Source organism: Dermacentor andersoni, chromosome 10 (assembly GCF_023375885.2).
Source record: "Dermacentor andersoni chromosome 10, qqDerAnde1_hic_scaffold, whole genome shotgun sequence".
In the NCBI taxonomy this organism is placed as follows: Eukaryota; Metazoa; Arthropoda; class Arachnida; order Ixodida; family Ixodidae; genus Dermacentor; species Dermacentor andersoni.
In genome coordinates, this window is record NC_092823.1 from 109,834,128 (window position 1) to 109,851,920 (window position 17,793).

The 17,793-nt window shown below is 49.0% G+C and overlaps 2 non-coding genes across 2 annotated transcripts; both read right to left on the reverse strand.

The window, feature by feature from the left end:
- Window positions 1–86: 86 nt before the first annotated feature.
- TRNAY-GUA (transfer RNA tyrosine (anticodon GUA)) lies at window positions 87–179 on the reverse strand. The gene is made up of 2 exons: window positions 143–179; window positions 87–122 (listed from the first exon to the last, which is right to left on the reverse strand). It is a non-coding gene; the product is annotated as a tRNA-Tyr (tRNA).
- A 5,481-nt stretch (window positions 180–5,660) lies between these two features.
- On the reverse strand, window positions 5,661–5,733 carry TRNAA-AGC (transfer RNA alanine (anticodon AGC)). The gene has a single exon. It is a non-coding gene; the product is annotated as a tRNA-Ala (tRNA).
- Between the last annotated feature and the right edge of the window lie 12,060 nt (window positions 5,734–17,793).

Sequence of the window (17,793 nt, forward strand, 5' to 3'; positions counted from 1 at the left end):
TCGACACAAATGGTTTTTTTTTTTAATGGTACGCAACGTCAAACAAAAGTCTGCAGGATTATCAAGAAAGAAAAGAATACGTAAAGTCCGTCGAGCCGGATTCGAACCAGCGACCTATGGATGTCCGCTTGGGATGAAACCTCTACAGTCCACCGCTCTACCAACTGAGCTATCGACGGCACGGTGTCAGCGCGTCTACCGGCTTGTCTGGACTGCACAGGAAGCACGCAACGTGGCCGAGTAACGAGGTAATCGAGGCCTGGCACGTGGAACACACTGCAAAGTTGTCTCTTGAGTCGCGGCGTTTGTCTTTGAGGAGGAAAGAGCGACTGCGCGCCTTCTATGCGTCTTTCTTCTTTTGTAATCGAGGGTGTCGTCGCGAACTAGTAAGTGCACATGACGAAACAAAGTATAAACGCGAGTGTTGGTTGAGTTTCTTCAACAAGTGCCTCGTTCTCAATATGGATGATTGACCAAGAATATAGGATCATTCATGAATACAATTAGTCGAATCTAAAGAGAAACACTAATGATAAACTTTGAATATATCAAAAGAAGATAATAAGTTTAGATTTTAAATATTCAAAAATTTAGCAAGAAAGTCGTCCTGATTTATTTACGAACCTCGCAATAGCTGCAACAACATCCGTATGATACTGTCCTAGAGAGGAGGCTTTCAAATATAGAATTTCGGGAAAGACTAGATTTGATCCAACATCGTGAAATTGTCCCACTCAAGTATGCTTTCTTAATAGAGAGAAATCGCGGCATGACAAGAAGTTTTCTATCGACACATCTTCACGTCGATAAGGAGGAGGGCGCCGGACCAGATCTATGAAGATAATAGATTCATATAGATATTCGACCGAAGAATTTCATAAATACGCGATAATCTTGATTACTGTTGTCTACTTCTACTGCTTCAAAATCTTCAGTGAAAAACGCTAAATAAAAGAAGCATTAGAATGATAATGTATAGGAGTGGATATATCGGGACCTCAAACTTTCGTAAGTCCTTTTTTTCCTACGGTAGTGGCTATTTAAGAGGTCATTTGGTTCTCGCTGAGAATGCCCATCCGTCTGTTGGTCATCAGATAACTTCCCCGACATTCCGGATATGTCGTCGATCCGTATTTAGCCTCTTTCACGTCAACTTGGTCCTTGCTCTTCTTTTTATTTTTGACTCAGAGTAGCAAAGTTTTTCCGGGAGGCCTCTTTGCTTTTCTCGAATTAGAAATGTTCTCTTCTGTCCCTTGAGCACTTGGGTGTACGTGTTACCGGGTGTGTTGCCTAATAGACAACTTGGAAAAACCTGCGTGAAGGGGTAGTTGCCAGATAAACCACTTAGACAATTCGGTATCATCCTCGGCCTATCTTCTTTTTTTTTTTCGTGTCCCCTGCAGGACGAAGGCCTCTCAGCGATCTCCAATTACCCCTTTCTTGCTGTAGATGATTCCAGCTCTCGATTGCAGATTTGCTCATTCCATCACCTGACCTTATTTTCTGCCGTCCTCGACTGCGCTTCCCTTCCCTTGGCACCCATTCTGTAACTCCCTAATGGTCCATTCGTTATCTACCCTACACCTTACACGGCCTGCTCAGCTCCATCTTTTTTTCCCTTAATGTTGACTATAATATCGGCGGTCCCCGTATGCTCTCTGATTCACACTGTTCCCTTGTGGCTATTAGCGTTACACCTAACATTTTTCCTTCCATTGCTCTTTGCGCGGTTCTTAACTTTTTCGCGACTTTCTTTGTTGGCTTCCAAATTTCTGTCCCATATGCTGGCGTCGGTATAATGCAATGATTGCACGCTTTTCTACGACAGTGGTAAGCTCCCAGTCAGGATTTCGTAATGCCTGCCGTACCCACTCCAACCCATCTTTATTCTGTAAATTTCCTTATCATGATGAGAAGTATTAGTAATTAGTAATTGACGGAGGTAAACAAACTCCTGCAGAGACTCGAGAGGCTGAGTGGAGATGATGAATTCTTGTTCTCTTGCCAGGCTATTGAACATTACCTTTATCTTCTGCATATCAATCTTCAACTCCAAGTTTAAATTGTCTTGGTTAACGTACTCAATGGCTTGTTGTAGTCCGTCCCCTGTGTCTGAACAGGACAATACCACCTACAAAACGAAAGTTGCACAGATATTCGTGTTGATCCTCACTCCTGAGCCATCCAATTATAGTAGCTTGATACTTCTAAGCATGCCGTGAATAGCTTTGGAGTGATTGTGGCTCCTTGAGTGAGCCCTCTCCTTATAGGTATGTGCAACTGCAAATGTAAAGCTCGACACGTGAACATTCTTGGTGAATCCTCCATTATAGGTACGCGCCACTGGGTAGTTGCCCTAATAGCCATGCAGAAAAAGAGAAGAGAAGTGAAGTCGGCAACATATAATTGAAAAAGTCAGCTACAGAGGAGTGCAGGAGCCGACGCCAAGAACAGCTTAATGTGGAGGAAGGAGTGTAATACACCCAGAGTTATGCCCAACGGACAAGGGCAGACATTGCAACTATAGAGCCACCCTGGAGCATATCCTATGGGAATGTACGGCTGTAATACAGGATAACGGTGATGCAGCCTCAAACAGCGACAGCCTCCACGCGCGCTGGCAGTCTACGTTGCTTAGCACGGACTTGCAGCACCATCTTTGGGCCGTCCAGCGAGCCGAAGAAGCCGCCAATGGCCAACAACCCGTGGCCGAAACCTAGGCGGGGTCCAGGCCCACCCCAGCATATCGCAGGGCACTCTATGAAGTTATTTGAATGAATGAATGAATGAATGAATGAATGAATGAATGAATGAATGAATGAATGAATGAATGAATGAATGAATCAATGAATGAATGAATGAATGAATGAAATTAACAAAATTGGACCATCTGCAGCAAGCACTGAGCAATACGCGTTGAGCTAGAAAAAAAAAGAAAAAAAATGTCGTTAACAGAAAATTGAGCAATATGGCTACGCTTAATGGAAGAACGTGACAATAAGATAGGTCTCTACATTGCCTCAGTTCGATTCTCGTTAACGTCGACATCATTCCTCGTAGGCTTCCCGTCGCATGTTTTTTTTTAATGAGTCATGAAACAGCATTTACATAGCAGCAACCCGTACGTGCATTAGTAGTCCAAACTTGGTAATCGCATTAATAAAGGTTAGGATTTCATTACCAATATATGTTGGGTAAACAGTAACCAAAAAAGCTGACGCCGTACAAGGGCGCGCGACACTACGACAACCTGAGAAGCACGCACTGAAGAAGAAGAAGAAGAAGCCGATTCGTGGCCTATCCCCCACAGTGGGTTTGTGCCATTTGTTGAGGATTCATCATCATCATCATCATCATCACAAAGCTGGCTCTCGTCAGCAATCCTTCTCCAGGACTACTAAACCCGAAGAGCGACACCTGAGAACCAGGCGATGGACGTCGTCCTCCACCAACGACTGGCCGGCGCCGATCTCCGAACAAGCGAGTCGTTTGACTGCGAGGAAGCCTTTGGTCACGGCCCTTTCCAGACGAGGATGCTCGTTCTCATTCTTCTGGAACTCTTCTCGGCTGTTTGCCAAACCTTGGTGATGTCCCTCGTCACCGGTGACGTCGACCATTGGTGCAAGCCGCTCGCCGGTTTCAACATCTCTGCAGCCGATTGGAAGAATATTGCGATACCGATCGAGGCCGAAGGATGCTTCAGCCGCTGCCGCATTTACGAACGCTGCAAGCCACCCGCTGACCACGGCGATTCCACGGAGCACCGGAAGAGCGGCGTTGTACAAACCGCGGCTGACGAGTGGTACAACCGATGCTTCCAGGACACCAGCGACCCACGCCACGTGCCCTGCGAAGAGTTGGACTACGACGTTCGGACGGCCGAGGCCAGCGCGGTGAGCTCTTGGAACATGGTGTGCCACCAACGTTTGCTGCCGGCCACCTTTCTCGACCTGGATAACGCTGGTGCCGTCGTTTCCCTTATCCTGGCTGGAGCCTTCGTAGACTAGGTCGGCAGGAGAACCACGCTCCTGGATTCTGCAGCAGCGGTAGTGACCTTCGCGGCGAAAGATTGTGTGCGTTACGCTGTGGTGTGCCTTCTTACCGGAGCCAGTGTTGCTGTACAAACAATTTTTACCAGCCTCATGCAGTTCGAGGTGATGACTCACGCGCGCAGGCTGCAGCATGTCCTGCTTCTGGTGGTTCTAGGCCTGACGTTATGTGAGATTTGGATTGTCATCGTCAATGCCGTGGTCACCGACTGGCGCCTGAAGCAGGTCATCTTCCTAGCACCAACGGCTGTCCTGCTCCCTCCTTTGTCTGCCGCACGGGAGTCATCGCGGTGGCTAGTCGATAATGGAAGGCTGGATGTGACCAAAACAGTCCTGATGCAGGCGACCAAGACCAACAATTTCCCGCCTCCTATCACGGTCTGTCCTGCGGAGAAGCTGAAAAAGCAGATCAGGAACCACGGGGGTTGCGTGGCTGCGTACGCTTTTCCTCACGGATTATCTACGTATGCATTTACATAGCCACTTACTGTTTCACCGGTAAGGTGAATAAAACACAGGAAATGCGTCATTCAGTTCCGACTGCCTTAACGCTTGATTGTATGTTGATGTTATTATACTCGCGATCTGCTTTCTGGGGCAATAGAGGGAAATATACCGGGGCGTATCTCCTGCGCACATGTTACTGGATCCACCAAGTAGTCCCTCACAGTTGGACAGCGCTTTTTGTTCCTTGTAGCAGAAACTGAATCAACGCAGCTTCTTCGTACGGCGGTTTCGCCTTTGGTCAAACGCCGAAGCAAAAAGCCGGAAAATAAGTGAGAATTAGCCCTTAGTTGTGTATATTGTGTTATTGTGCGCGTGTAAACACTACGTTTATGTTTCTTTCTCTTCCCGAGCCTAATATGTTATTTTAATGAGAATCTTGCACGTTTCTCAGGGTTGCTCTCCTGCGCGCTCTTCCTCTGTGTCTTAGTCTTTATCCCCTCAGAATGTTGACAGTAGTATGCAGCACGTATCATCCATCTATACACCCATACTGGTTGCCACTGTATACACAAAAGCGCATCGAGGATGGACGAGGCAAAATTGGGAATGCTTGCTTTTCACGGACATTAGATCTGCTCATGTTCAACAACAGCTGGAGGCGTTAGCGGAGAAATGTCAAGAAAAAGTAGTGTACTGGTTTTGTAAAGATGTCACTAACCGTCCCAAGCTGGGAGTAACAGCCTAGATCCAAAAACCCAATCCTGGACTTTCGTTACAGTCGCCCCCAGTTGATTAAGTATGGCATTGCTCTGTCTATCCGAAGGAACGCTTTGTTGAAGTTATGCCTCCACAAAGTAGGCGACAGCGTGTCAGGGCATGTCGTACTTTACGAGTTTTCTGAGACATTTTACTTTGAGAAATTCAATCAGTTCAGTAAAGCCTCTGCGCCACACGAAGGGCCTGCGTGGAGTGGTGTGCATGGTTCGGCATGATTTTTCTCTCACAGACAACGCCGCCGACGCCGACATCTGATTTTCTGCGACATGGGGCCCTTATTGCTATCACGTCAAAATTTTGTGGCAGTATATCCTTTAGTGTTCCATTACGTTTAGCCGAAGTGCGCAATTTCTCTCAGAGTCAGAAAAACAAAAAAAAATAATTCATTGGAGGTGCTGGGTATCGATCCCAGTACCTCTCGCATGCTAAGCGAGCGCTCTACCATCTGAGCTACACCCCCGACAAAGAATACCGGTAACGCAACGGCTTTTCCCTCCTTACCGCTTTCCCGGTAAAGCTACGTCGAGCGCAGAGACCGGAGACTCCCGGAGGCAACCGGTTCCCACTGGAACGACGTACTGCATTCGAATCACTTTTATGGGCGAGAGATGTCAGTGAGAGATGCAGGCCGGACGAAGGCTACTCGTCTATCGAGAAGTTTGCGAACATTTGCACGTAAATTCGTGCAGCGAAAAGAAGGCTTGTCAATCGTGAAATCACTTAAGGGCACGGTCGAAATCTTGTTGATTGATTGATTGATTGATTGATTGATTGATTGATTGATTGATTGATTGATTGATTGATTGATTGATTGATTGATTGATTGATTGATTGATTGATTGATTGATTGATTGATTGTGTTAACGGCCAAATGCATCAAACTGGCTACGAGGTATGCGCGTAGTGGTGGACTCGAGAACAATATTCACTTGCTGGGTTTCAGTGCACCTAAATTTTAGTACACGAGCATTTTCGCATGCCGCCGCCCTCGCAAAACGGTACCGCCACAGTCGCGCATAGAACTCGCGACCCCTTTCTCAACAGCATAACGACGACCATATATAGCCACTAGGCCGCCGAGCCAGTCACCGAGTGTCACTGTGACACGGCTTAGCACCCAAAACACGTCCTTTGCTAAATACGCATTGGAAGTGCATGTACTGTTGCCAGTCCGCGCAAGTGGACACCTCGAAGTGTTTTTCTCGTCTAGTGCGATACCTTAGACTCACGTGGACATATCTAATCTCGGGGTGAGCAGGAGGCAGGTCAGCGTTAAATTTCGCTGACGCTCACGCACGTCAGCTACACCCCCCCCCCCCCCCCCACCTCCTGACTCGTCCTTATCACGATTTTGCCGTAGAATACGAGCACTGGACCTCTTGAAAAATTCAAGAAACTCTAGGCACTTCGCAATAACGAGGTCGAGAAAATTAAACGCTTAAAATGCCCATTGAAGTTGCACGAAATACCGCACTGCCTTCATTCTTTCCTTAGTAAAACCGGAATCAATAGCATTCACCTATTATTTCTTTTACTGTATTGATTCATTTATCTATCTATCTGCATACTATAAAAGCCCGGAGACACGACACAGATGAGTGGAGAGTATGTATGTAGTCATTGGCAACCACCTTGAAATTTTTCGGCGCCGCAGATGACTGCGACAAGGGCAGGAAGGTGGTTCCAGTCGTCGTCGGTCGGGTGTAGTAATGCGTGAAAGCAAGCGCTGATGTTGCATGGCCTTACCAGTACCTGACCTTCAGTGCAAGATGAAATATGAGATGGACGTAGCAATAACTCTTCTTTAAGGTCAATTTTAGTGCAGTAAATTTCAGTGCAGTACAGCAAGCCTAAGATCGTCAGCTTCCATCAATCTCTCTCTCTCTTTCTCTCTCTCTCTCTCTCTTTCGCTCTACGTTCCCAGCAATCCGTTACCCGTCTGCAGTGGCTTAGCGGCGATGTCGTTGCCACTGCTTCACGCACGCTTGTCTTTGGATATTGACACGCTTATGTGGTTGTGATTTTTCGGGGGACCACATTTCACCCGCCGGAAAATTGAAGGTACTGCTCAGGGAAGGACGCGCGCCCATGCATGCATAGCAACTTTCTCGAATGTTATCGTTGATATTATATGTTGTCTATGTTATCGCCGAACCTTGTGTATTCACAATGTATTCGCGATGCGAATAGGTTTGCCGATTCTGAAAGGTACGCAAGGCACTAGGCGATTGTACCCACTGAGTCATCACCATCATCATCAGCTTGGTTACGCCCACTGCAGGGCAAAGGCCTCTCCCATACTTCTCCAACTTGCCCGGTCATGTACTAATTGTGGCCATGTTGTCCATGCAAACTTCTCAATCTCATCCGCCCACCTAACTTTCTGCCGCCCCCTGCTACGCCTATCTTCTCTTGGAATCCAGTACGTAACCCTTAATAACCATCGGTTATCTTCCCTCTTCATTACATGTCCTGCCCATGCCCATTTCTTTTTCTGGATTTCAACAAAGATGTCATTAACTCGCGTTTGTTCCCTCACCCAATCTCCTCTTTTCTTATATCCCTTAACGTTACACCCATCATTCTTCTTTCCATAGCTCGTTGCGTCGTCCTCAATTTAAGCAGAACCCTTTTCGTAAGCCTCCAGGTTTCTACGCCATACGTGAGTACTGGTAAAACACGGCTGTTATATACTTTTCTCATGAAGGATAGTGGCAATCTGCTGTTCATGATTTGAAAATGCCTGCCAAACACACCCCAACCCGTTCTTATTCTGATTATTTCAGTCTCATGATCCGGGTCCGTGGTCACTACCTGCCCTAAGCAGATGTATTCGCTTACCACTTCCAGTGCCTCGCTACCTATCGGAAACTGCTGTTCTCTTCCGAGACTGTTAAACATTACTTTAGTTTTCTGCAGATTAATTTTTAGACCCACCCTTCTGCTTTGCCTCTCCAGGTCAGTGAGCATGCATTGCAATTGGTCCCCTGAGTTAATAAGCACGCAGTAAACACGCAGTGAATAGCATTGAAGAGATCGTATCTCCCTGCCTGACGCCTTTTCTTTTATTGGGATTTTGTTGCTTTCTTTTTGGAGGACTACGGTGGCTGTGGAGCCGCTATAGATAACTTTCAGTATTTTTACATATGGCTCATCTACACTCTGATTCCTTCGTGCCTCCATGACTACTGAGGTTTCGACCAAATCAAGCGCTTTTTCGTAATCAATGAAAGCTATATATAAGGGTTGATTATATTCCGCACATTTCTCTATCACCTGATTGATAGTGTGAATATGGTCTATTGTTGAGTAGCCTTTACGGAATCCTGCCTGGTTCTTTGGTTGACAGATGTCTAAAGTGTTCCTGATTATATTTGGGATTAGCTTAGTAAACACTTTGTAGGCAACGGACAGTAAGCTGATCGGTCTATAATTTTTCAAGTCTTTGGCGTCCGCTTTCTTATGGATTAGGATTGTGTTAGCGTTCTTCCAAGATTCCAGTACGCTCGAGGTCATGAGCCATTGTGTATAAAGGGTGGCCAGTTTTTCTAGAACAATGTGCCCACCATCCATCAACAAATCTGCTGTTACATGATTCTCCCCAGCTGCCTTCCCCTTTTGCATAGCTCCCAAGGCGTTCTTTACTTCTTCCGACGTTACTTGTGGGATTTCAAATTCTTCTAGACGATTCTCTCTCACACTATCGTTCTGGGTGCTACTGGTACTGTATAAATCTCTATAGAACTCCTCAGCTACTTGAACTATCTCATCCATATTAGTAATGATATTGCCTGCTTTGTCTGTTAACGCAGACATCTGATTCTTGCCTATTTCTAGCTTCTTCTTCACTGCTTTTAGGCTTCCTCCGTTCCTGAGAGCATGTTCAATTCTATCCATATTATAGTTCCTAATGTCAGCTGTCTTACGCTTGTTGATTAACTTAGAATGTTCTGCCAGTTCTATTCTAGCAGTAGGGTTAGAGGCTTTCATACATTGGCGATTCTTGATCAGATATTTCGTCTCCTGCGATAGCTTACTGGTATCCTGTCTAACGAAGTTACCACCGACTTCTATTGCACACTCCTTAATGATTCCCATAAGATTGTCGTTCATTGTTTCAACACTAAGGTCCTCTTCCTGAGTTAATGCCGAATACCTCTTCTGTAGCTTGATCCGGAATTCCTCTAGTCACCCTCTTACCGCTAACTCATTTATTGGCTTCTTATGTACCAGTTCCTTCCGTTCCGTCCTCAAGTCTAGGCTAATTCGAGTTCTTACCATCCTATGGTCGCTGCAGCGCACCTTGCCGAGCATGTCCACATCTTGTATGATGCCAGGGTTGGCACGGAGTATGAGGTCTATTTCATTTCTAGTCTCGCCATTCGGGCTCCTCCGCGTGCCCTTTCGGCTATCCCGCTTGCGGAAGAAGGTATTCATTATCCGCATATTATTCTGTTTTTCAAGCTGTACTAATAACTCTCCCCTGCTATTCCTAGAGCCTATGCCACATTCCCCTCTGACTTGTCTTCAGCCTGCTTCTTGCCTACCCTGGCATTGAAGTCGCCCATCAGTATAGTGTATATTGTTTTGACTTTACCCAACGCCGATTCCACGTCTTCATAGAAGCTTTCGACTTCTTGGTCATCATGAGTGGATGTAGGGGCGTATACCTGTACGACCGTCAATTTGTACCTCTTAGTTAGTTTCACAACAAGGCCTGCCACCCTCTCGTTAATGCTATAGAATTTCTGTATATTACCAGCTATATCCTTACTAATCAGGAATCTGACGGCTAGTTCTGGTCTCTCCGCTAAGCCCCGGTAGCACAGGACGTGCCCGCTTTTTAGCACTGTATATGCTTCTTTTGTCCTCCTAACCTCACTGAGCCCTATTATATACCATTTACTACCCTCTAATTCCTCCAGTAACTTTGCTAGACTCGCCTCACTAGATAACGTTAAACGTTGCCAGGTTCAGATTTCAATGGCGGCCTGTATGAATAGCATGCCTTAATAACTAAATTAGGCTAGCTGAATATTTACTAGCGGCTGCAGGGGACTGAGGGCCGGGGTTTGATTGTTGTATTCATATAGGAGGTTGGGGCCAACTGCTGCACCAGGGTGGCCAATCCTGCTCTGGTGTGAGAGTGCGTTACCGGTTCTCGTCGCCGGGATCAGGCCGCACCGCAGCCCTGTTTACGCAATTTTATCAACACGCGGAATTTTTTTTTATCCGGTGGAAAATTGCGCGGCACCGGAATTAGAACTACGGTCCTCTTACACGCGAGGCGGATGCTCTACCTCTTCGCAACCGCAGGAGTTACCCACCGTGTATGTATCCTAAAAGGCAAAGTGGCCCATTGGGTGTGTGTAATGGGCATGTACCACAAGGTATCTATAATATTAGACAACATGGGGCACTGTAAAGAGAAATTTTAATGTAATTACCATTCTCTAAGAACTTCAGGAACTCTTCAGTATGTCTGCCTGAATCTAACATCCTTTACGCCAACTTGGCCTTTCCCCTTATCACTTCACCCTGCGCAGTGTACCAGGTCACAGACAAAGCTTTTCCGACCGGCCTCACTGCTTTCTCACATTAGAAATGTTCCCCCATCCTTCTTGGCCGCTGGGTATAGGCGCCATTTTGTTCTTTCTCCGAATAGGTAATGTTGGAGCAGACCACTTGGGACATTGGGTATGTGCGACTAGTTATGTGCAAGAATAGACGACTTGGGCCCCTGAATATGTGCGACTGGGCATGTGTCACTGGGTGTGTGCCCGAATATTCCGCTTTGTCCATTCGCTATGTGCAAATGCAAATGTGAAACTAATTATGTGAACGTCCTCTAGAACGGGTACGTGCCACTGAGCAGGCGCCCCGATAGACAAGTAAAAAGAAGAGCCGAGGAGTTACGTATAGGCACCATAAAATTTTAGAAGTCAACTACAGAGAAGGGAAAAAGCCAGAATAAAGAACAGCCGAGCGTGAAGAAAGTGGTGAAATGAACCGAATGGGACAATAGCGCGCACTGTGTGTGGCTCGTTGAGCAACAAAAAAGTGAAGATGTCCGTACCAGAAAATTGACCGAAGTCGACTACACAGAAGGCAAAAATGCAACAAGACAGCGTGTCCCTACATTGCTTCGGTGTTATTCGCATGAACGCCTGCATTGATCCTCACAGGAGCTCCACCGAATATTCTTTCTAAAGCAAATAATGGAATAACATTCAGATAAGAGCACACCAGACTAGCAGGACAGGTTCCTAGGATAATTATGGTAATCGCCTTATTGAAGGATGAAGGGAAATGAACTATTTTTTGTTCGCCAAGTATAAAGCGGAGATGCCAACGCCGTACAAAGGCGCGCGACACTGTGATAGACTGTGAAGTGCGCGAGCTGATGAAGAAGAAGAAGTTTTCGTTCCGGCCCCTTCGCACCACTAGCTCTCGTCTGGAATCGTCTCTTTGATACCGCACAACACTACTAAACCCGAAGAGCGACATCTGAGAACCAGGCGATGGACGTCGTCCTCCCCCAGCGACTGGCCGGCGCCGATCTCCGAACAAGCGAGTCTTTTGACTGCGAGGAAGCCTTTGGTCACGGCCCTTTTTAGACAAGGATGCTCGTTCTCGTTCTTCTAGGACTCTTCTCGGCTAATTGCCAAACCGTGGTGATCACCCTCATCACCGGTGACATCGACCATTGGTGCAAGCCGCTCGCCGGTTTCAACATCTCTGCAGCCGATTGGAAGAATATTGCCATACCGATCGAGGCCGATGGACGCTTCAGCCGCTGCCGTATTTACGAACGCTGCAAGCCACCTGCTGACCACGGCGATTCCGCTGAGCATCGCAAGAGCGCCGCTGTACTAACCGGGGCTGACGAGTGGTACAAACGCTGCTTCCAAAACACCAGCGACCAACGCGACGCGCCCTGTGAAGAGTGGGACTACGACGTTCGGACGGCCGTGGCCAGTGCGGTGAGCTCTTGGAACATGGTGTGCGACCAACGCTTGCTTCCGGCCACACTTGTCGCCCTGCAGAACGCTGGCGCCGTTGTTTCCCTCGTCCTAGCCGGAGCCTTCGTTGACTACGTCGGAAGGAGAGCCATGCTGCTGTCCTCCGCCGCAGCGGCAGCGACCTGCACGGTCTGCACCATCGCGGCCACAAATTACGTAGGCTACGCTGTAGTGCGCTTCCTTACTGGGGCCAGTGTCGCGATAAACACCATGTTTGCCTCCATCATACCGTTCGAGGTGATGACGCACGGGCACAGGCCGCAGCAAATGCTCCTCCTGTCGGTTCTTGGCATCACGTTATGTGAGGTTTGGAGTGTCATCATCAAACCGGTGGTCATCGACTGGCGTCTCAAGCAGGTTGTGTTCCTGGCCCCGACGGCTCTCCTGCTCCCAGCTTTGACTACCGCCCGAGAGTCGCCCCGATGGCTCGTCGCGAAAGGAAGAATAGACGCGGCCGAAGCAGTCATGATGCAGGCGGCCAAAACCAACAATGTCCCACTTCCTTTCACGGCCTGTCTCGTGGACAAGCTGAGAGAACAGATCAAGAACCACGCAAGTCGCGAAGGTGCACACACGGAATACTTGGTCGACTATCGCTCCCTCCGGCGTCGAGCGTTGGCCATGTTTGCCGTTTGCTTCTCCATATCTTTTGTTTTTTACCTCGACGCCTTCTCAACGGCGCAGTATAACGAATTTTGGATCCCGTGCCTCACAGTTGTCATCACACTGGCGGCGTACGCGGGGATGCACTTCCTGATCACCGGCGTCGCACTCGTCAGAGTGCTCAGCGTGTGCTTCCTGTTGACGGGTACCATTCAATGCTCGCTGAGTGTGGCGGTGGGCGGTGGATACGTCATGATCAGCAAGACATTACTCGTGCTGTCCAAGGGCGTCTCTACCGTAATCCTTGTGCACTGTTTCACCTATGTCCTGGAACTATTTCCATCGGCAGTGCGAGCCGGTGTCTTCTGCTGGGCGTTTGCCTTCGGGCGTGTCGCGACCGTGTGCGCGGCAATGACCCTCGTCCTGAAGCCAGCCGGACACGAAGACCTAAAGTTCGCCATTGCGGGACTTTTCCTCTTCGTCTCCCTTCTCGTCATCCGCGTCCTGCCACGCACGACAGTGGTGGAAGAAGCACGAATCGTGGCAAGGAGCACTTCAGACTACTCCAGGATGTCCATGGATCACATGAAACGAACCCTCGTACAGGGGATATTACCCAAGAAGTGCAAGACCGGAAGCCTGGAGAGCTCCAAGTCATCCAGCAGGAAGAGTGGGAGGACTGGTGGTAGCAAAAGTCCTGGCATTTTTAATGTGTCTCGTCGATTTCAAACCAAGCCAATGCTGGAGTGAAGCCACCGGAAAATTTGTATGAAATTACTGGGCGCGAGGTCCTGTTCGGGATATCAAAAAGTCGCTTCTTGTGTTTTCGTCTGCTATAATTATGCTTTTATATGTTCTTTTGCACTCCTAACAAGGAAAATCGCGAACCTATGCTATAGCTTAATTCCTTTCTGTTTCGACGGCACAGAGTATATTTGTGTGTTTCGTGAGTTTTTTTTTTCTTTTTACCTGGCAAATATAATTTTATCCTTGGATAGCTGATGATTTGGCCCTTTGAAAGATGATGTGTGCGTTTCACTACGAGACTACTGAAACTTACTTCAGGATTCCAGGCTGCACGTTGGGAATGGAAAAAAGCATGATTTTTTGCATCGCGAATATACACATAAACGCAAGCACACATGATATAATGACCACGTGCACATATATATGCATACTACCCTCACCAAAATTACGTGGACTAGGGATTCCCCGATAAAGGCGACTTTGTTCCTCGGCCTACGAATGTAACTAAATTCAAATTGAAGACTACAGTCCGAAATGATTTCCACAATGGTCGGACTACCACCGCGCCAGAGTTCCCGTAGTAAGTTAAATGTAAAACTAATGTGCACCGAGCCATGCAATGAGAGAGAGAAACAACTTTATTTAGTCGCCTGTAGAACGTCACCATTACTAAACGGCGCCGCGACGTGGGCCCCGGACGTCTTGTCAGCGGGTGGTATATACTCAACCCCAGCGCGTGTTACTCCCGCGGTCTGTCGCCCTGAGGGCGACAGACCCGTCGGTTTCGCTCGCCCTTTGTAATTAAAGAGCCGCCGAGACCAGCGGGACGGCTCAGGTTTGGATTTCGTGGTCGTAGCATTCCGCCGCAGCCGCGAGTCACGGCGGAATCGTTGAACTTGTCGAAACTTCGTCGGGGAACTTGGAGCAATACCATAGGATGTGCGTCAGGGTGGCCCTCTCCCGCTGGCACACGCCGCACACATCACTCGTATACTTTCGGGTACAGATGATTCATTAACACGGGGGTGGGTAAGGAACCAGTTTGTAATTGGATGAACAACACCACCTCCGCTCGGTTCAGCCCCGGGTGCGGGAATTGGAAAGTCCTTCGAGCCAGACGGTGAAACTGTTTAAGTTCGCTGAACGTCGTCATGCGGTCCTTGGCACTACACCGTGTTGGACGGTCGGTTGCAGCGGCGCGGTTGGTTAGCGCTCGCGCCAATACGTGTGCCGTCTCATTGTGGTTATCGTGCTTCTACGACGCGTCGTGGCCCGCTTGCGCCGGGAACCACTTGATTTTAACGTACCTATTGTCTCGTTGCAGGTCAGTCGAACACAGAACGCGCACAGCCTCACCACAAACTTTGCCCTTCGCATAATTCCACACTGCACTTCGCGAATCACACAACACCGTTTGGCACCCGGGGTCGGCAATGGCCAGGGCAATGGCCACCTCCTCCGCCTGACACGCCTCTCGGACTCGTAAGCTCGCCGCTGCCCTCGTCGAGCCGGACGACGCCTCGATGACGGTAGCTACGAACGCCGCGCTGTCTCCCTGGTATTCTGCCGCATCCATGAACCTTGCGTGCTCGTCCTTGGGATGAGGTGTACCCGAATCCGGCGTCGGGTCCCGTCCGTGACAGGAAGTTCGCTACTCGCCTTTTTCGCCCCGGGCGTGAAGCCGAAGTATTGAAGTATGAGCCTGCCGGCTTCGGCCATAGAGAACCGCTGCAGCTGGGCGGGCCGTTGAGCTTCCACAATTTCCTCGAGGGTATTGTGTACCCCCAGGCTCAGGAGCTTGTTGGTGTTCGTACACTCGAATAGAGTGAGGGCCGCCTTGTAAGCTCGTCGTATCAGGGCATTGATCTTATTCTTTTCACACTGCAACCAGTTGTGAAAGGCTGCAACGTAGGTGACGTGGTTGACTACGAAGGAGTGCACAAGCCTAATTAAGCTTTCCTTCTTCATCCCGGCCTTGTGGTTGGCGACCCGTCTGATGAGACGTATTGGGTTTGTAATCTTGGCTTTAAGGCGGCAAATGCTCTCGCCGTTGCCCCGTCGCTTGTCTATAATCAGGCCGAGCACCCGGATTTTGTCGACCTCCGGGATCACTTGGCCGTTCGTCGTCACGATCTTGATGGCCTCGTAATCCCTCGGTTCGCTCTTGTTAAGTGTAACGTACTTCGGTGGTAGCACCGTCAGTTCTGACTTGCTCGGTGATGAGATCAAACCGGAACTGTTCAGCTGGTCTTCGATCACGTCGACGGCTTCTTGCGGCGTGCTCTCATTGTGCAATGCAATGCTCCTAATGCAATGCAATGCATTGCATCTGATGCAGTGAGATGCAATGAAGAAGGCGCGAAGCTAATTTTCATAGAGGGAGAGAGAGAGAGAGAGAGAAGAAACTTTATTAATGAATGGCCGGCAGTTTCGGTGTGGTGGCCTCAGGTGGCGGCTCCAAGTCCTTGGACTCGGGCGGCATCTTTGGCTTTGGAAGAAATAAATACCGCAGTTTCCCCCGAAAGACGGAAGGTCGAGATGTCTATACGAAGTATGGATAGTTGTTCTATCGGCCGCATAAATATGTCGGCATTCTTTGTAATTAAATTAACAAGCATGGTGTCACGCTCGTACAGGCAAACGTGAACACAAATCGGTTCGATGACGGCGGACACTCGCTGTCAACACACTTGCGTGAGGAACCGCGGCAGCAGTCGCGAGTGACTTGCCTTTCGTACTGCATCTGGCTTCAACGCGAACTAATGCCGAGAACACATCGCACATGCCTAAAGCGGCCAGCGACCCACACCCGCTGTCCCAATTTACATCTTCACTTTCCACAGCTGCGGCCGAAGTAGCGTGAGCCATCGCTCCTAGATCACGCCGCTGACTGTGAGCTATCCGGCGAGAACGCACGAGCAGCAGCAGCAGCAGACAACCACGCTCAGCAAGAGAGGCGCAGGGAATGGGGTGGAGGGAGGCGATGCTGGAAAGAAAGCTTCGCCTTAAAGGAACTGTTGTTTGTCCAGCCATATTCGAACTAGCGATATATGAATTTCCCCTCTGGGCGCTAGCTCTACAGCCGACCACTCTTCTAGCTGAACGGTCGAAGGAACGTCGACCTCCACAGTAAGCTATGTGGAGAGATTACCACACTCAACCATATTATCTGGGACCGCTGGAAGGACCCTCCCCCTACTCTCTCATGACTGCTCCCTCTACGCCGTGACCAGCCAGGAGGATCAGCTCCAGGGCGTGAACAGAGCCGGGGAGGCGGCTGGCAGGCAAGACCTGACAGGATACCCTCCCCCCTTGAACAACACCTTCTGCCGAATAAAATTTTGCCTACCTACTATTGTGCCCGTACAACCAGCCCGGATTTCAAATCTACAAGATGCAGAATTCATCCTGCGAACGCCCTTTGGACAAACCCGTGGCTGCGGCGAAAGGCACAGCGCCCTAACGCTCCCTTGACAACTTAAGATGCTGCGCCGCCAGGCAGCTGCGTCCTGTGTAGGAGCATCGGCGATCGACATGTCCAAACGTGCAACAAAGTACTAGACAGCCCGGCGCCGTATTTTCTTCTCCCTGGAGGCCACCGCGCATGGCAAATTTGAAGTGGGTGGCCAGCGCGGTCGCTGGTTGGACCTCTCGGACGACCGTCGAGTGCTGGCTTTGTTTTGGGCCGTTTGAGGGACAATCGTTTCTCTGGGCTTTATAAGACCCAACGCCGCCGCCTGCAAGGAGAACCGAATCCACCGAAGCACCGTGAGCCGAGTGCCGCTCTCGAGTGGAGTGAGATGTGTTACGCGTTGGAGTCTCGCCGGACGTCGCCGTGCGGGAACAGTCGCGGTTGCTGTTACCTTTTGGCTCCCGTGCCGATCCGATCTTCTCCTGTATAATGAACTGTATATAGCGTATAAAGTCCCTTTCGTTATTCTCACCAACGCCTGACTCGGAATCTTCGGTACCCACTAGAGAGCTGGCGATGCTCTGTCACGAAACGGGTGACGAGCGTTACAGGACCATCTCAAAGTCGCAACACTACCGACCTGGCAACCAAATTGAAATTAAAAGGGTAAATAGACAACCAGGAGTCACCAAAAAGAAAGTGAGAGAAACATAGACAATGGATTGGATGAAAAAAA